This window comes from Phacochoerus africanus, chromosome 4 (assembly GCF_016906955.1).
Source record: "Phacochoerus africanus isolate WHEZ1 chromosome 4, ROS_Pafr_v1, whole genome shotgun sequence".
Classification (NCBI taxonomy): domain Eukaryota; kingdom Metazoa; phylum Chordata; class Mammalia; order Artiodactyla; family Suidae; genus Phacochoerus; species Phacochoerus africanus.
In genome coordinates, this window is record NC_062547.1 from 143589223 (window position 1) to 143609647 (window position 20425).

General features: G+C 49.1%; 1 long non-coding RNA gene across 1 annotated transcript in view; it reads left to right on the top strand.

The window, feature by feature from the left end:
* The first annotated feature begins 2216 nt into the window (after positions 1-2216).
* LOC125126469 (uncharacterized) overlaps positions 2217-20425 on the top strand; it is a 55204-nt gene continuing 36995 nt past the window's right edge. Inside the window, exon 1 of the long non-coding RNA XR_007134635.1 lies at positions 2217-2768. This is a non-coding gene — a long non-coding RNA (uncharacterized LOC125126469). The remainder of the gene's footprint in view (positions 2769-20425) is intronic.

The window sequence follows — 20425 nt, forward strand, 5'->3', positions numbered from 1 at the left end:
AGTTTAGTGATATTTCTATGCATTACAAAATGATCACCCAGTAACTCTAGTTACTATCTGTCACCATATAAAGATATCACATTATTATTGTTTGTATTCCTCACACTAACTGTTCCATACCCATGGCTCTTATTTTGTAACAGGAAGTTTGTACCTCTTAATATCCCTATTTCCCTCATCTTCCCCCACCTCCCTTCAGGTAACCATGTTTGTTCTCTGTATCTGACTCTTTCTGTTTGGCTATGTTTGTTCATTTGTTTTGCTTTTTACATTCCATGTATAAGTGAAATAGTATGGTATTTATCTTTCTCTATATGGCTTATTTCACTTAGCATAATGCCCTCCAGGTCCATCCATATTATCACCAGTGGCAAGATTTCACTACTTTTTTATGGCTGCGTAATATTCCATTATATGTAAATATATATACATCTTCTTTATCCTTTCATCTATTAGTAGGTACTTAGGTTGCTTCCATATCTTGGTTATTACAAATAATGCTTCAATGAACATGGGGTTGCATATGTATCTTCAAACTGGTGTTTTTGTTTTCTTTAGGTAAATTCCTACAAGTGGAATTGCTGGATCATATGGTAGTTCTCTTTAATTTTTTGAGGAATTTCCATACTGTTTTCCATATTGGCTGTACCAACTTACATTCCCACCAGCAATGGACAAAGATACCCTTTTCTCCACATTTTTCACCAACATTTGCCATTTGTTGTCTTTTTAGTAATGGCTATTCTGACAGGTGTGAGGTGATATTTCGTCGTGGTTTTGTTTTGCATATTAACTTTTTTATATATAAAAAAGTCATCTATTTAATGTGGATAATTTGAGTAGTATAGACATACACATACATACACCCTGGTGAACAGTCAGCACACCCAAGGTAATAAGTTTATCCATCATCTCTGAAAGTTTCCCGTGTCCCTTTGTTTTTGGTTTTGGGGTGGGTGTGTGTGTGTGTGTGTGTGTGTGTGTGTGTGTCTAACTAACTCTAAATAAGAGAGTGTCTGCAAAAATTTGCTACATTTCTGAAGTCCCGTTTGGAGGATTCTACTTGTAATAGCTTTATATGCAGGCCTTTCTTACAAGAAAAGTGCTGCACAAAGCAAACATCGTTTCTGCACTGTGATTATTTGCACTGTGGCTGTGCCATAAAAGGGTGACACATTTAGCTCTCTGATAATCTCTAAAGTAACAAATGGAGCTATTTATTCTGATGATGACAATAAATGTCATTCTAGCATTTGAGAGTTTGCTTGCAGTTTTAGAAATGGAAAACCGTTCTGGTGGCAGATGCATCCAAATACTTACTGAGTTGAAAGACTGATGCGGGTGTGCAGGTGTGGAAGGCCGTTACGGTTCTGCTGCGATGACTTTATCTTTTTTAAAAAAAAAAAACTTTTATTTTGTCTTTTTAGGGCCGCACCCGCGGCACATGGAAGTTCCCAGGCTAGGGGTCAAATCGGAGATGTAGCTGCCGGCCTAAGCCACAGCCACAGCAACTCGGGAACCGAGTCACATCTGTGACCTACTCCACAGCTCACGGCAGCGCCGGATCCTTAACCCACTGAGCGAGGCCAGGGATCGAACCCACAACCTCATGATTCCTAGTCGGATTCGTTAACCACTGAGCCATGACAGGAACTCCTACTTTATGTTATTAATCTGAATTTTTCTTAATAAAAAAATTGTCTGTCATTTCCTTAGTACTAGTTGAGGAAGTCTTACATCTCTTATGGTTAGCCGTTGATATATGCTCGCTTATATCTGATTTTACATTGTCTTTTTTCTTCTTTTTTTGCTTTTTAGGGCTGCACCCATGGCACATGGACGTTCCTGGGCTAGGGGTCCAGTAGGGGGGTGGTAGTGCATAAGGAGTGAGAGAAATGAGCGAATGGGACCAAAAGGTACAAACTTCCAGCAGTCAGTCAGTCATGGGATGTAATATACAACATGGAGATTATAGTTAAACCCTATTGTATATGTGAAAGTTGCTAACAGAGTAAGTCTGAAAAGTCCTCATCACAAGAAAAAAAATTGTAACTCTATATGGTGACAAACGTTAACTAGACCTATTTTGTGGTCATGTTGCAATATATACAAATATCAAATCAGGGGGTTCACCTGAAACTAACATATTATGTCTGTTATACCACAATTTAAAAAATATATTGCAGGAAGGTTAAAAAAAAAAAAGTAATAGAAACCACTGCAAGAATCAAAGAGATTGAATTTGATAATCTCACAGCTGTGAGAGTGCATCTGTCATTCACAGGTTCAAACTCACAACCAACCATAAACAGGGTTCGACTGTTGAAAGGGCTGCAATCTTGCAAAGTAACATAAACTGAACTTGTATCTGATGGAAAGAACAACAACAAAGAGGTAAACTTCCTGCTTGCCTGAAAGTGAGAACCGTACTTGAAAGTCTCTCCAACAAAGCTACAGCTGATTTTATGTAAAGTTGGGGAAGCCTGGGCTCAGGAACTGGCGGACGTTGAGAAGAGGAAGGATTGAAGGACGTATGAATTTTCAGCTGTGTTAGTCTAGCCCTGGAGCAACGGTGTCTTTGATTGGCTGGCTTTCTAGCACAGTCCCGGGAGTGAGGCGCTTGCTGATTGGCTTTCGTCTGAGTGCGAGGCCTGTCACTGATTGGCTGACATTCAGAGGCTTGGGGCTGGCATGGATTTGCTCACAGCCAGAAGCATAGTTACTGGAGTGAGAATATTGCTGATTGGCTGATTTTCAGAACAAAAATCGTAAGTTATCTCTTATTAATGGTGGTTAGTGTTCACAAGCTTGGGACTTTGGCCAAAAAGCAGTGTTTTCCTTTCCTGAATGTGAAAATAAGTACCTTTCATTCTCAGCCTCCCCTTTCACTTCCTTGCAGGAGACCTCAGGGGGTTGTCTGGATCTTTTTTTGTGGAAATAGGCTTTTCAGCTAGTGTTGCCAGTTAAGTGATTTAAGCACCAATCACTGTGGAGGAAAAAGAGCTCTGACGCGTTTTGGTGATTTATTGAAAGATGCCGAATACGAGACATTCGGGGTGACAGCCAACGCAGGATGCAGGACAAAATACAGGACGCTACCTGTATCTACAGGCAATTGTATGGGCAGAGTGCTCAGGGAAGAGGAGGAAGCCCCACCCCAACAGAAGGAAATTGAACTCTCATTTTCTTCTAGAAGGACATTCATTGTAGCCCCAATTGCTAAAGGAAAACATTGTAAACAATTTAAATGCCCATCAGTCAGCAGCTGGTTGGATAAAGCTTTGGTTACCCATAAAATGGAATATAATGCAGCCGTTATAAAGGAGGTGGAGTTGCATGAACTAATAAGAATGCTACCATGATAGTTGATTTTTTTTTTTAAAAGCAAAATGCAGGGAGTTCCCATCGTGGCTCAGTAGTTAACGAACCCGACTCGGATCCACGAGGCTGTGGGTTTAATCCCTGGCCTTGTTCATTGGGTTAAGGATCTGGCATTGCTTCGGCTGTGGTGGAGGCTGGCAGCTGTAGCTCTGATTCAGCCCCTACCCTGAGAACTTCCATATGCTGCAGGTGCGGTCCTAAAAAAGCAAAGCAAAAAAAAAAAAAAAAAGCAAGATGCAGACCTCATGTGAAACCACACTCCTTCTTGGGTAGGACTTGAGCCCAGCCAAAACTCAGATTGGGACTTGAACCCACCATCCCTGACTTCCTGGAGACGACTCAAGCTCACTGTCTTTTTTTTTTTTTTTTTTGTCTTTTTGCTATTTCTTTGGGCCGCTTCCGCGGCATATGGAGGTTCCCAGGCTAGGGGTCGAATCGGAGCTGTAGCCACCGGCCTACGCCAGAGCCACAGCAACTCGGGATCCAAGCCGCGTCTGCAACCTACACCACAGCTCACAGCAACGCCGGATCGTTAACCCACTGAGCAAGGGCAGGGACCGAACCCGCAACCTCATGGTTCCTAGTCGGATTCGTTAACCACTGCGCCACGACGGGAACTCCTCACTGTCTTTTAATTAAAGCTGCTCCCCTGGTGTCAGGACTTAATGCTCAGATTCTTTGGTCTCATCTCAGGAAGAAGGCAGCGTGAGTCAAAGTGGCAGGCCAAGAGTGAGTTTCTTAGCATAGGATGCTTGTGAGAAATCCAAGCAGGCTGGCAAAGGAATGCAGCAGTCCTGAGGACAACAAGGGCTACAGTTTTATAATAAAAAAAGTGGGGAGGGGATCAGACCACTTCTTCCTCATTTTGGGGTAGATGGGCAGACTTTCATCATTAGTTCCTCCTTTGATTCTATATGATTTAATCAGGACTGTCATGGTGCTATTTAAATCATATGTATATTAGCAAAGGGGTGGTAACATATTAAATACGGTGACTCATCTCAGATTTTGATGTAATGTCCCCTTTGACCTAGTGTTTTGCCCCTTTCCTCTGTGTATATGTCTTGGCTACATGCAGAGAGGCTCCTCTTCAAGGACCCTTAACTCCCTGACTTCATGTAACAAGATTCAGGCCCCATATCTCTTGTTTTGGGTTCTCCGTTTGTGGCTCCAGGGCGTCTGGCCCATAAATGCACCTGGTCTTCCTTCAAGGTGGTGTGGTGTCGATTGTTGCCAGGTTACTGGATTCTTTTCTCGAGTGGTTATTGGCTTAGGACAGTCGCCCAAGCTCCCTCAAAGTTCCCTTTCTAGGGAGTCCCCGTCGTGGCTCCGTGGTTAATGAATCCAACTAGGAACCATGAGGTTGCGGGCTGGATCCCTGGCCTCGCTCAGTGGGTTAAGGATCCAGCGTGGCCGTGAGCTGTGGTGTAGGTCACAGACGGGGCTCACATCTGGCGTGGCCGTGGCTGTGGTGTAGCCTGGCGGCTACAGCTCCGATTCGACCCCTAGCCTGGAAACCTCCCTATGCTGTGGGAGCGGCCCTAGAAATGGCGAAAAGACAAAAAACAAAAATAAAGCTCCCTTTCTGTCTTTAATCCCCTGGTGGGATTATTTTTTAACCATTTCACTACCCTACTCCAGCCCTATGACGTGTATGGCATCATGGGGGTCACGGAGGTAGGAACAAAGAGATATTCCTAGATGCGTCGATTAATCCGGAAGGATATTCAAGAAACAGTCACGATGGTCTTGGGGGCAGAAGCAGATTCCTTTTCATGGCGTATCCTTTTGCATATTAAACACTTGCAATCCTTTTTAAAACAGTGATTTTTAAAAATCAAGTGTGCGACCTAGGCATGGACGAGAGGCACGGGTTTGATACGCCGAGGGTGTGGGCAGGATGGTTTCTGGGCCTGGTGACCCGTCTGCACGAGGGCGGACCTCTGAGGCTGGCCGACCAGCTGAGTGGGACGTTTCCCCACATCTCCCAGTCTCCGCATCGCATCCCAGAGCCCGGGAAGGAGCCAGAGGCTGGGAGGAGCCAGGGCAGCCTGCGTAGCAAACGGCCCAGAAACTGAGCTCTCACCGCAGGTGCGCTAAGATGCACAGGCAGCCAGAGGGGACAGGGCCCACTCTAAAGATGCTGCGTGGGTTCACTTCCCGGGAGCTCGCCACTGCCCCTGGAGACAAAAATCAGGAGGGGTCCTTCGGGACGTCCTTGGGATTCATCACTGGGGGTCTCCTCGTTGGGAAGTCAGTCTGCTTTGAGAACTCCTTTCCTGGCAAAAGCAGACCTCTGCAGAGTCAAATGTGTTACAGAGAGAGAGAGTGCGACAAAAACTTTTGAAAATAAGAGGGTTCGGAAGCCATGAACCTGCAATAGCCAATCTGCATCCTCACTGTAGCAGCTCCTAACTGAGCATTTAGCGTGTCCTAGGGGCTGTTGCACGTGCCTTGCATGCATTATACTCTCACTGAGTCCTTAAAACAACTCTACACGGTAGATAAAACCTTATTTCCATTTTACCGATAAGAAAACTAGCATCCAGAGGTTGAGAAATTTACCCAAGGTCGCATAGCAGAGCTGGGGTTGCAGCGGAGGCTCTCCGTAATGTGGTCATTTGACAGCACTGCCTCCAAAAGAGCTCTCCTCTGGCGTAGCCTAAAAACCAGTTAACATCGTCACACACTCACTCATCACTTGCTGTGTACCTGGGGCGGGCATGGGAAATCTTTGGTGTTCCTGGGCGCCAGCATAACTCCTGGAACAGGATTTTTTTTTAATTGCGGGAAAATTCCAATAACAGAAAATTAACTGAGCGTTCCTGTTGTGGCTCAGAGGGTAAAGAACCTGACTGAGTGCCCGTGAGGATGTGGGTTTGACCCTTGGCCTCACTCAGTGGGTTAAGGATCAGATGTTGCCACCAGCTGCGGGTCTCAGACGTGGCTCAGATCTGGTATTGCCGAGCTTGTGGTGTTGGCTTCTACCTGCAGCTCCGATTCAACCCCTAGCCTGGGAACGTCCGTGTGCCACAGGCGTGGTGGAAAAAAGAAAGAAAGAAAGAAAGGAAGGAAGGAAGGCAGGCAGGCAAGCAAGCAAGAAAGAAAGAAAACAAAATGAACCGTGTCAGAGGAAACAGTTCAGTGGCACCTAGTGCGCTGACAGTGCTGCATCATTACCAGCTCTCTGTGATTCCAAAACATCTGCACCACCCCTAAAGGAGCCCCCTACCCATTAACCAGCGTTTCTCCCTTTGTCTCTCCCCCCAGCCCCTGATAACCACCCCGTCTGTATTCTCTCTCTGCGGATTTACCTGTTCTGGGTATTTCGTATAAATCGAATTGTACAGTATGTTTTGGAAGTGTATGCACACCCTAACCCGCATTGGTACTTCATGCCTCGTTATGGCTGAATGACATTCCGTTATCCGCCGCTGCCTCCGTTGGTTTATCCATCCACGCGTCGATGGGAATTTGCGCTGCTTCCCCCGTATGGCTTTGGTGCAGGTGTAAACATGTGTACCGATACTCATCTGAGTACCTGTTTTTAGTGCTCTGGGTACGTACTTCGGAGTGGATTGCCGGTTGGTGTGGTAATTCTGTTTAACTTTCAGAGGATCTGCCCAGTCAGAGTGGGCTGTTTTGCTAGACTCTTTCCTAGGTATCTCGGCTTTCTCCTAGCCAAGAAAAGGAGCGTTCCTTTTTTTTCTGGGGAATCAGAGAAACCCAGTGTGTGTAGTGGAGGGAGGACACAGGCTTACCTGGTTTTGAATCTCCGCTCTACCCTCGTTGCTGGCATCTACTTACTGAGTTAGAAGCCTCTTTTTCCTAATCTGTAGCAATGGAGATGACCTCACTGCCATTCCTTCTTTCATGCATTCAGTGACTCTTGTCAGGGCTAATTGAGGGCCAGGCACTGGGGACAGAGTAAGCCACTGTGGAGTTTACAAAATGAGGGATGGCGGAAGCATACAGGACCCCACAGTGAATCATCTTGCAAAGGGAAGAATCTTTTTGTCCTGCAACTAGTCACTCCCTTTACACAAATAGTAAGCACATCCAGTTGGGCCCGCAACTCCTTCCCTGCCAGCTGCCAGCACAGGGCCTATGGAAAGAAAGGTCCTTTAGGGTTCTGGGTGGTGAGCGACAGGGGCAGCTCTTGGTTTACCGGGGACGACTGGGACAAGACTGAGCCAGGTCCCAGAATGGAAAGAAGAGCTAAACAGCCAGTCCCCTGGGAGCCTGGAAAAGCCAGGCAGGGAGGGTGTCTCAGCACCTGCAGTGTGCAGCTCGGCCTCCCCTGGGGCGCTGCCTTGGTCGAGTCGGCCCAGACCTCTGGCTCAGACCTCCTTTGGGGCCTGAGGGGACCTGACTCCCTTGGCTCAGGCCCAGTGTGGCAGGGCGCTGCCGCTCCTTAGGGTTGGGCTTTGCACAACCCCAGGGGGGTCCCTTCCTGTCCCAGTCATTACAGGATTGAATTCTCCTTAGGACAGTCTTCTGGCAAATGACAGTCAAGAGTCTTCAGGAAGGGTGTCCTTATACAAAGTCACAGTTGGGGCTGAAAGTGAAAATCAGCTTGACTGCAAAAGAAAAAAAGCCGGGGCTGAGGGTGGGGACCGAGGAACTCAAGCCAGCTGTGAAGCCAACAGGAAGCATCATTGCTCCCACAGTCAGGCAGCAGCTGGGCAGAGCCGCAAGGCCCCTCTTTGGGTGACCGCTGCTCTCTGACTTGTGGGGAAAGAGAGAAGCAAAGTTCCGCATTGCTCTTCTCATCTGTTGCTCTGAGCAACCCACTGCTCCAGGGCCTCCCCTCAGGATGGAAGCTCCATCCCTATTTCATCTTTCATTTTCTCAGTCCTGAGTCCAAAGCAGCGGCCCTGCTTCTCTTCAAACCTCCTTGGAATCCTTGAGGGGGGACCTAAAACGTGCCAAAGAGCTGCCTCCTTGCAGCAAGGTGGGGTGCTCCAGAGGCGCTGCCTCCTTCCTGGGTGCTCTGCAGCGCCCCACCTTGCTGCTTGGAGCTCTTATTCCATCAGAGCTCATGCTCATTCTTGGGGGCCTTTGGCTGTGGAGGCTAGAACAGCTTCTTACCTGTTAGGGGCTGGAACAGAGGCGTGAGATGGGCAGCCCCACTAGGACCAAAGGATGGAGGGGGGCGTTTCTTAGAGGAAAGTGAGATGCCATCACCAGGAAAAGGTGAAGGTACTTTTGTGGGCATTGCAGACCCAAGAGATGGCTCTTGGGGTCGGTGCGCAGTTAAGGCTAATTATTGTTAACAAGGTCATGTTTTTAGAGACACTACAGCAAATATCTTATAAAATTATAGATAGTAACAGTGCCTAATAACGATTGAATCTTTTCTCTGTGCCAGGCACTCTGTCTACTCCCTCATTTAATTGTTGAAGTGACCTCACACCTGTCTCATAGATCAGCAGTTTCTAGGATGCTGGGAAATTTATCCAGCAGGAATGCTGCTGGCAGGTGCTCTCCACCTCTGGGTACCACCTGGGCTACTCTGCTGGCCTGGTAGCTTCCCCTGGGCCCCTCTGCCTCTTGGTGGGAATGTGTAAAGTCAGAAGTAGTTACAGACCGAACTCCGGGGACTCAGACTCTACTTTGGCTGCAGTGACGGTAACAACCACCGGGATAAAACACCCTTAAGTTATTTTTCCACTTGCCGGGGACTGTGCTGGGAGCTGTGCGTATATCATCTCATTTCATCAGGTAAACGGTCCTCGAGGTTCGTGCTACCTTATTTCTCAGAGGTGCACGCCAAGGCCCAGAGACGCTCCTTGCTAAGGTCACACGGTTGATGAGTGACACTACCAAGTACTTGGACCTGAGGCTGCTAGGACTCCAGTGCTAAAACCCAAAGCCACATTGCAACCGTCTGCAAATGCAGCCTTGTTTATGTTTTTGTATGTGTTTTCTTAGGTCCATATATTCAGTGTATTTCACATACTGACTTACTGAATAAAGCACTTAGCACAAGGCCCGACTCGTGAGTCATTAGTTAGAATTACAAGTGGCTGTGTGCCTGACAGCTGTATGAGCCGAGCCCTGTTCTTTCTGGAATTTTAGTGTGTGATTCGCGTTTTATCTTCGTTGCTCAGGAATGTTGGCTTTGCCGTGGAGCTTAAAGGTTCTCCCCCTCTTCCTGTAACGCCAGGGCCACGGTTCTCACCCCTCCTCATCTGGCCAACATACACTTAAGGGCAAGCCCCTGAAAATTGAAATCATTTCTTAGCAGATTCTTTTGGGGGTGGGAAGAATCCTGTTGTCATGAGGTAACTAAGGTAACCATTACCTCTGACTTTTCCGTTCATCATCTCTGGAATCCCCCCAGCATTTGGGGACAGAAAGGGGAAACAGAGGCGATGGCGCTGTCTCACGGACTGGGGACAGCCCGGGGTGTCTCTGCTGCTGAGAGGGGCCAGAAGGACTCAAGGTATGGGCTCTGGCCATGGGCATTGCCGTCATCCATTGCCATCATCGTGGGTAGTGGGCTAAAACGCAGGTTCCCAGGCCCCACCCTAGGCCCCCTGAGGCGGTATCTCTGGAGAGGGTGCCTGGGAACCTGCATTTAGCAAGTTTCCCGGTGAAGCGCTGTCGTCTTGTGCTTATATCTAGGGGAAGGAGCTGGGTCAGGGCTGGGGTCATGGTCAGAGGAGCAAGTGCTTAAAAAGTGCCTCATGGGTGGCTGCGCTGTGGGGCGTCTCCTGCATTTGCTCTTCCACGTCTTTCCCACACAGCTTTTCACTGTAGCTGCACTGGCCTTATGAACAGCAGCTTATTTATTACGCTGTGATTCTGAGATACCGCCTCTGGAACATGTGTGTGTGATCCTAAGATTTCACCTCTGGAAAATCATTCTTCCTGCCTTCGCTCCAGCCACGTGTCTGCCCGCAAAGGCTGCTTACCCAGCGCCAACATCCTTCCTGGCTCTTCACTCTTTTCCTTATGTCTTCTGGTCCTTGCTGCTGCTGTTCCACGGGGAGGGCGGCAGGGAGGGGACTCCTAGAACATGCAAAGACCCCTTCCCCTTGTGAGGCCCCAAGATGAAACTCGAATGAATCCCTTCCCATTTGGATTTGAAGCACTGACAGTTTGTGCCGAATTTAGTGAGAACTGGATTGAGAGAGTTGCAGCCTGTTTGTTTATGCCCTTGGCCGGCCTTCCCCTCCCTTCCGTCTGCGTGTGTTCACCTCTCGTCTCCAGCTGCTACTGCAGGTTCCATTTATCTGTCTGAAGTGCTTTGGTGATGGCAGCCGAGGAGGCAGGCCTGAGTCTGAGCCTGGCCGGGGCTTTAAAAGGAGGCTCTCAGAGCACTGCAGAAAGGAGGGAATAAACCCAACAACCCCTTGCTAAACGCAGCAACACAGACAGCTCAAATTCAGAAATGGGCAAAGGACCGAGGCGCACACTTCTCCAAGGAAGGTATGCACTTGGCCATCGAGTACGTGCAAAAATGCTCAGCATCACCGACCAGCAAGGAAATACAAATCAGAACCACAGGGAGGAGTTCCCTGGTGGCTCAGCATTGTCACTGCCGTGGCTCAGGTCGCTGCCGTGGTGTGGGTTCAATCGCTGGCCTGGGAATTTCTGAATGCTGTGGGTGTGGGGAAAAAAACCAAAACCATAGTGAGAGACCCCCTCACACCCATGAGGATGGCTAGTATCAAAAAAACCATGGAGTTCCCGTCGTGGCTCAGGGGTTAATGAATCCGACTAGGAGCCATGAGATTTCAGGTTTGATCCCTGGCCTCACTCAGTGGGTTAAGGATCCGGCGTTGCTATGACTGTGGTGTAGGCTGGTGGCTACAGCTCTGATTTGACCCCAAGCCTGGGAACCTCCATGTGCTGCAGGAGCGGCCCTAGAAAAGGCAAAAAGACAGAAAACAAAAGCAGAAACAAAACCCTAAGTACTGATGAGGATGTGGAGACATGGGAACGTCCAATGGTACAGTGCTGGGGAGAATCGTAGCGCACGCCCTCAAAACATGGACGGACCTTGAGGATATTCCGCGGCGTGAAATAAGCCAGCTTCAAAGGTTAAATGCTGCGTGATTCCATTCCCATTAGGTACTGAGAACGGTCGCATTCACAGATGGAAAGAATGTTGGCTGCCAGGGGCCCAGGAGCAGGGGAATGCAGTCATTTGTCCTGGGCAGGAATTGGCGTTGGAGAAGATGGACACAACTCTGGACGGAGAGGGTGGTGGTGCTCAGCGACGCGCATGTGCTTGATGCCCCTGAACACGCTACAGTGGTTAAGGTGGTAAATGCTGTGTTATGTATATTTTACCACCAGGACAACACCCAAGTGGGGATAAGGGCCTCTACCTCAAGTATGGCAGCAATAGCCAGTATTCGCTGAGCCTTTAGTGGGCGCTGGGCACCACTCTACGAACTTCACACGTTTTGTTTGGTTTAATCCTCACACAAACATTTACGGTACATTCTTTGAATCAACCACAGGGGCCACTGGTCGATTATCTAGTGAAAGGCAGAGACAGGTTTACACTGCACCTGGTCCAGGTCCAGGTCCAGGTGCTTCTGGCGTCTGTAACTTCTTTTTTTTTTTTTTTTTTTTTCTGTCTTTTGTCCTCTTGAGGCAGCACCTGTGGCATATGGAGGTTCCCAGGCTAGGGGTCTAATTGGAGCTACAGCCGCCGGCCTACCCCAGCGCCACAGCGACACAGGATCGGAGCCTCGTCTTCGACCTACAACACAGCTCACGGCTGCACCAGATCCTTAACCCACTGAGCGAGGCCAGGGATTGAACCCACAACCTCATGGTTCCTAGTTGAATTCGTTTCTGCTGTGTCACGACGGGAACTCCTGTAGCTTCTTAGTAGGGACTTGGACATGGCACTGCTGTTTCTCCAGTGCCTAGAGTAGCATCGGACACACAGTAGGCGCTCAGCGACGTGTGCCAACTGAAGGAAGGAGTCCAGAGCCTGTGCTCTCTGCTGCTCTGCTAAGCGCGCTGAGGGAGAGCCTTTGCACAGTGCCTGGCGCCTTGTAAACTGCATAAGCAGCAGCTCCTCCTGTGGCCTCACCGACTGTGGAGTGACCGTGGAGGAGGCGCTCTGAGGATGGAGGGAGCCCCCGCTCTGTGCTCTGCGCCTCGCTGGCTCCTTCCCCAGTGCCCTCCTCCTTCGGGGCCTCCTTCTTCCTCTTTTATGCTTCTGTTCCTCTCTGCTCCCAGCTGGACCGAGTGCCTTGCCAACAAGGTGGTGACATCTTTGTGTCCCTTCCACAGCTGCCACACACAAGGCCTTAGGCCTAAAGGGCCCGGGAGAAACAGGGGGAAACCCATGTGCTTTCTGAACCCGGGTAGGTGGCCCCCCGAGACCTGCAGGGCAGACAAAGCCCTTCCTTCCTGCCTCGCTGGCAGGGCCTTGACCCTGGGCTCTGACGTCCAAAAGTAGTTCTATCCAAGTTGGGGCGCATTCCGGTCAGAACCAGGAAGAAAGAAAAGAAAGGACTTTGGGGATATTGGTAGGAAAGAAGGATTCCCAGAATGGACCTGCTCATAGACTTAAGAACCAGAGCGCCACCCAAGGTTAGGGACAGCGCTGTGTTTTTATTTGGTCAACAAACTCTTATCCACGGCTGTGCACTTCCCCATGGGCTTGGCTTTCCTGTCTGTCGGTCCTTCAGCCTGGCAGCTGTCCCAGTCCTGGGTCGCCCGGTAGGCTGCCGTATGTGGGCATCACACACAGGAAGTGCTCCCGCGGGAGATCTGCTGACCGGAAGTGCTTGGCTCTGGGGATGCGGCAGGGCGAGGGGTGGGGGGTCTTTCCCTTTTACTCCAGGGGAGCAAAGTAGCAGAGTCTCTATTGTGACCACAGTACATGTCCCTTCAGAGAAACGGCCCCAGTATATTCTCCAAGGTCTCGGTTTTTCTAGCAAATGGCCTCTTGACTTAGAACCAGCTAATTTCCAGTGCCACTTGGAGAGATTCTAAACTAATTGTCCATTTTTTTTTTCCTTTCAACTGACCCACATGGACCAATCCCTTATGTATCTCCCCCTCCCCACCCCCCAAAATGCCTGGGTCTCTGGGATCATTTCAGAGGAAGGGTGGCGTAAACCCCGAAATTCAAAGATTTGCCGAGCACCTCATGATTTGTTATTGTTGCTGTATCCATGTACCATCTGGATATATACTCTTTACTCAATATTTTTCTTTACAGTTATCTTTTAAACTTTAGCATTGCTCTAACCAATAGATATCCATGAAATTATGGATTTTTTATGTTCAATTTTACACACACATGTACTCACACACAACTTTATTTATTTTTTCTTTTCTTTTCTTTTTTCTTTTTAGGGTCACACCCGTGGCATATGGAGGTTCCCAGGCTAGGGGTCCAGTTGGAGATAAGCTGCTGGCCTACACCACAGCCACAGCAACATGGGACCCAAGCCGCATCTGCAACCTACACCACAGCTCACGGCAACAACGGATCCTTAACCCACTGAGCAAGGGCAGGGATCGAACCCGCAACCTCATTGTTCCTAGTCAGATTCGTTAACCACTGCGCCATGACGGGAACTCCTTAAATCAATGCATAATTAGTACAAAGAGATTATGGAGTTGCCTTGTGGTGCAGCAGGTTAAGGATCTGGTGTTGTCACTGCAGTGGCTCAGGATACTGCTGTGGCTTCAATCCCTGGCCCAGCAACTTCCACGTGCTGCAGGTGTGGCAAAGAAAAAATTTTTTACTAGTGTACCACTAAAATCATTGGGTGCCTGGACCCCACCTCAGGAATTCTGGCCTAAACTGTGATGCACAGAGTAGAACAGAGGTAGATTTTCTCAGGCTGTGTGGAGCATGGGTCACTTGTGGCCATGGGAACCTTCTCGGCTAGTGGGTTGAGACTGAGATCTCACCTGCCTCTTCCCTGCTCGAATCCCAAAACAGTCTTTGCTATATATATATATATATATATATATATATATATATATATGTATATATTTTTTTTCTTTTTAGGGCCACACCTGTGGCATATGGAAGTTCCTAGGCTAGGGATCAAATTGCAGCTGTAGCTGCCAGCCTACGCCACAGCCACAGCAACGCCAGATCCAAGCCACATCTGTGACCTGCACCACAGGTCACAGCACAGCTGCATCCCCGACCCACTGAGATGGGTCGAACCCGCATCCTCATGGATACCAGTCAGGTTCATTTCCGCTGAGCCACAACGGGACCTCCAAAACATTCTTTTCATCTCTCGGGGCAAAAACAGATGGAAGTTGCTCTGTGTAAACCCTCAGAACCCCTCCACCCTCCTTCTAGCATCAGAGCCTTTGCCCCAAGATTTTGTTCTTCCTCTCCTCTTAGTGATTCTCACCCTGTCCCACCACGCCCTCGACCGAGCCTCTGCTGCGCAGGCAAGTCAGCTGACTTGAGGGGTTGCCCCTGGAAATCTGAATGGTGTCCTCCTTAACCCACTGAGCCATAGTGGGAACTCCTACAGCATAGTTTTAAAAAGGTAAATAATGTTCCGTTGTATAGATGTACCGTAACCTAATCCCCTTACTCTTGAGCATTGAGGCTCTTGCCAGTTTTTCAGTATTATGAGCTGTGTTATAATGGGCACTCTTGACCTAGAGAATACTATGCTTGGTGAAATAAGACAAATACTATGTGATATCACTTGTATGTGGAATCTAAAAAAATAATACACGTGACTGTACATGCAAAACAGAGCAGGCTCACAGACATAGAAAGCAAACTTACGGTTACCAAGTTAGGAGTATGGGATTAATAGATGCAAACTACTATACATAAAATAGAGAAGCAATAAGGATTTACTGTATAGCACAGAGAATTATACTCAATATCTTGTAATAACCTGTAATGGAATGTAATCTGCAAAACAGCAACAATAATGAGTCACTATGCTATAGAGCTGAAACTAACGCAATACTGTAAATCGGCTGTCTTTCAATTAAAAAAGATACATCCCATTTGCCATTAAATCTTTGCTCATGTCCTTAAAATTTTTCCTACTGTGGTGTTGTCCAGAGGCTGTTATGCATGATTTGAAGGTGGCCAGACTGTCCCCCTAGGCAGGTCCGTCCCCACTCTTGACAACAGAAAGCTGGCTCTTATCAACGAATGCCATTTGGAGGGTTAGAGGGAAGAGAATTCTCTCTCCGACACAGCGACACTCCTTCCTAGATCCAAAGTGCAGGAGGCACCGCTTGGCTAAGAATGCCAGCTCATCTGCAGTACAGAAGTACAGGCAGGTCCCTTCCTCTGGGGCTGTTGGGGGGGCGACTGTTGGGTTTCCAAGGAGGAGATATTTGGCACACAGAAGGGAAAGCTGTATCTGTGTGAAGGTAAATGCTAACTGGGTGAGTCAGAGAGAGCAGAAGGACCACAGAGGGACGAGGATGGCAGAGGATGCGGATGGCAGAGCATTGTGACTTGGCTACTGTTAATGCTGATAATCCGCACCCCAGCAGCACCTCCCCCCCACCCCCCGCCCGCGCCCCTGGTCTCCATCTGTTTACTCGGGGCATTTGCTCTGTGGAGGGAGGAGAGGTCTGGAAGTAGGTAGGAGGATGGGTGCCCTTACCCGCTTTTTTAGCCTGGACCTGAGCACTCTACAGAGATGGGCTTCTAGCAAGACCCTGGCGAGGCAGTTCAGGGTGGACTTCCCGAGATGCAGTGGAAAGCGGTGAGCAGGAAGGCCCAGGGACTAGCAGCTCAGCAGCCGCCAATTCCGATTCCACCCCCAGCCCCCAGGGGGCCCTCTGCTCTGAAGCCTCGAAGAGCTCTTGGCCTCCTGGGCTGGTTTCCGCAGAGCAGCGGCAATGCTTCTCCCAGGGCGCTTAGGGCTGAGTCATGAACAAGTGGACTGAAGATGAAAAAAATGCTTTATTCACTGAGAAGTCACAAATCCAGTGGCCCCTGAAGGGGAGGGGAATGAAATCCCAGCTTTTGAGGGGAAGACAGTCATGGATCTGTGCATGCATCTCAGGGCAACGCCGGGGACGTCTGTACAACATTACGGGGCTTGCAGAATTTCTAGCCAGCAAGTGTTACTGTGACAACTGATGAACCGTTTCGGGGGGGGAAAAAAAACACAACAAAAACCTTCGATCTCTCCCTCACCTTTTCCAGCCAAATAAATCCCAAAGAGTTTAAATGTGTAAGTGTACACAAGTATTGGAAGAAAACTCAGACGGCGAAAACCCAAGTAGAGGAAGATACTGCATCGTCACACGACAGCTTGGGCAACACGAAGGAAATGACTGATGCATAGGATCAGATATGAAAATGCAATACTTCAGAAGAGAAAAACAAGAGAAAAGACAAACGGGGAGTTCCCGTCGTGGTGCAGCGGAAACGAATCCTACAGGAACCGTGCAGTTGAGGGTTCGATCCCTGGCCTCGATCAGGGGGTTAAGGATCCGGCGTTGCCATGAGCTGTGGTGTAGGTCGCAGATGCAGCTCAGATCCCGCGTTGCTGTGGCTCTGGTGTAGGCGGGTGGTTACAGTTCTGATAAGACCCCTAGCCTGAGAACCTCCATGTGCCACAGGTGCAGCCCTAAAAAGCAAAAAAAAAAAAAGCTGGAGAGATATAGCTGCAGCTTAGGAGACAGGCAGGAACGAATCACTTAAAGAGCTCTTACCGATTCATGCGCATACACACAAATAGACTCCAGAACGCCCCAGAAGCACGCCTCCTCTCCTGGGTGGGGCACTGCTAATGCGCGAGGAGAGACTTGTGTGCGAAATGCCTTTGTTCTGGGCATAGAACCTTACCCGTGGTCAGTACTCAGATGATATCACTTCATTTCGGCTCTTCATTGCGGTTTCAAAACTGTCCTCTCCTCTTCCCAGTCCTTATTCTTAAGAACACGCCTCTCTCAGGAAAACCTCGCTAAGATGCTTCCTGGGCAGTTAGTGACTCACAGCTGGGTTCTGGTACCCACAGTGCTGATTTCAGTAAGAAATCCTCCCCCAGGAGTTCCCGTTGTGGCTCAGCGGTAACAAGCCTGACTTGTATCCATGAGGATGTGGGGTCGATCCCTGGCCTTACTCAGTAGGTTAAGGATCCGGCATTGCTGCAAGCTGCAGCATCAGTAGCAGAAGTGGGTTGGATCCCGTGTTGCTGTGGGTGTGGTGGAGGCCGGCAGCTGTAGCTCCGATTCAACCCCCAGCCCGGGACCTTGCATATGCTGCGTATGCAGCCCTAAAAAAAGAAAGAAAGAAAGACATCCCCTCTTTCCAGGCATATATGGGGTTCCTGCAGTGCCTACAGTGTGAATTAAAACTGGAAAGTCTTTGCAGTTATTCAGCATCTCTTTCTTATACCCTTATGGTGTATTTGGAGCCATATTTATTTTTTTAATTTTTATTGTATTTATTTTTTTAATTAAATTTTTTTTTTTTTTTAGGGCTGCACGTGTGGTATATGGAAGTTCTCGAACTAGGGGTTGATTTGGAGCTGCAGCCTCAGGCCTACGCCACAACCACAGCAACACCAGGTCCTTAACCCACTGAGCGAGGCCAGGGATCAAATCTGCATTCTCACAGACACTGTGTCGGGTTCTTAACCCTCTAGGCCACAACGGGAACTCCTGTTTATTTTTTTTTTTTAATTCAAGTTTGTGCTCAGAAGAGAGAGTGCGGACAAGAAGAGGCCTGGTTAAGAAGAAGGGATATGGGAGTTCCCTTGTGGCACAGTGGGTTAAGGATCTGGTGTTGTCATTGCAGCGGCTCAGGTTCAGTCCCTGGCCCAGGAACTTCTGTGTGCCATGGGCATGGCCGAAAGAAGAAGAAGAAGGGGTATGAGCTGGGAGCTGTGGATTTAGTGTCAGCCCTGCCACTCTTGTCTGCTTGACCAGACATCCCTTCCAGCTCTGGGCCTCAGCTGCTCCCTGTGTGAAACGAGCTGGGGGGACTAGGTGGTCCCCCCATCTTCCTACTCTAACATCTAAGGATTCGGCTCATTTTCCTTCTCGAATGCATGGGCTCTAACAGCCATTGAACCTTATCTGAGAAGTTTTGCAAGTCTCTTGAGAGTCCTCAGGATTCGGAACCCACCGAGAGTAAAATAGAAAATGCTTTCAATTACTGAAATTGTTCCTCCATTTTCTCTAAAAGACGCGGTGGCGCTCATTTGGAAAAAGTAAGATTTGCAGCTGAACGAAATGACTGAGGAAGCGGCCATCAGGTTAGGCGGTGGGTCTGCTCCTGTCCCCGCGTGAGCCACGGAGATGCGTGCTGCCCTCGCATTTGAAAAGTGCCCCTTGGCTTTCCGGGGACTCAGTATCCTCTGCGACCCAGAAGAGGCTCCAGACCGGGGCTGGCTCCAGGCACAGACAGAAGAAGCTGTAGGGGTGTGATCAGGTCCTGGCGGCCCCACACTGGCCTCCTAGTTGTCTACGATTTTGGAATTTCCATGAGGTCAGAAATTTCTCCCGCTCGTGTGTGCCCTTGGAGTTGAGGTCTCCCCGGCAGCGACTGCGCGTGGTTGTCTCTCCTCCCACCTGCCCTCGCGCATCTCTTCCCCTTCCTCTGATTTGGCCGTAGATGTAGGGGTGGGAGCCCGTGTAGGCTACACATGAGGCTTCACTTTCCTGGCCACGCGATTGATCCGGATGGCCACGACATACACGAGGCTGGGAGAGAGAGGGGCCCTGCTCCTGGACGGAAAGCTCTCTCCGGGGTCCTAAGCCGGGTGGATGTACGTGTGAGCTGCTGGCAGCCATCCTTCCCGTTTGTGGGAAAATACGAATGTAGAAGGAGGCCAAGCGGAGGCTCCAGAGATGAGCGACGCACAGGGCATCACGGAAGGAGGGAACCAAAGACACGAGAAGCCAGAGGGAGATGCCGGCAGGTGGGAGTGGAGCGCGTGAGTGTGACCGATTGACCTTGGAAGCCGAGGCTTCGGTTCCTCCAACTCCCGCCTCGAGTCTGTGAGCTGCCCCTCTCTTCCCAGCTGCATAAGTCAATAAATCCTCTTTCTGCTTCAGATGTTTTGAGTTCGGATGTGTCCTGCATAATGTATTATTGTATCTCCAGGAAGCTCGTCTTCAGTTGTGAATGTGTTATCCGGAGCGAGGACACACAGAGCCAGTCCTGTCGATTGGGTTTTCAGATAAGCTGTGACTGGTCCATAGAACGGATCAACTTTGACCAGGAAGCGGAAGCAAAAGCAAAGGTGTTGCCAGAAAAGCGCAGACCTCTCGTTCCTTCTTTCCCCCAGAACCATGTGAGATGGTCCAGGAGTTCCCTTGTGGCAAATCGGGTGAGGGGTGCGGCGTTCCTGCTGCTGTGGCTCGGGTTTGATGCCTGGCCTGGGAACATCCACATACCATGGGCGTGGCCAAGATGGAAAAAAAATCGAACGCTTGTTTCCTTATGACCCAGCAATTCTACTCCTATAAACACACTGAAGAGAACTGAAAACGTATGTTCGCACAAAAGCCTGTACTTGACTGTTCATGGTAGCATTATTCACAATCACCAAAAAAGGAGAAACAAGCCAATTTCCATGAAGTGATGAATGAACAAACAGAATCTACTATAGCCACACAATGGCATATTATTTGGCCATAAAAAGGAATGACGTTCTGATACATGCTACAGCGTGGATGAACTTTGAAAATATCATGCCACGGTAAAGGAGCTTGTCGCAAAAGGCCACATGTTGTGAGATTCCGTTACATGAAATATCCAGAGCAGGCAAGTCTGTAGGGACAGAAAGTAGAGGAATGGTTGCTGGAGGCTGCAGTGACTTGCATACTTTAAAAGGGTGAATTACAACTCGATTTTTTTTTTTTTTAAAGGAGATGACTCGTTATTCTGGTCATTGCCCTCTTTGTGTCATGCCATCCAGAGTTCATTCTGCAGTGTGACTCATGCTCGCCCAGACATCCCTCTCGCGGCTCCTGGTCCCCCACTGAGTCCTCCACACCGTTTAGAGCCCCCAGGAGACTCCCAGCAGGAACAGGACCAGGGGCGCACTGCCCGTTTCTCCCTGCTCCGTTATTTTGCTGGGGTACCAGGCCA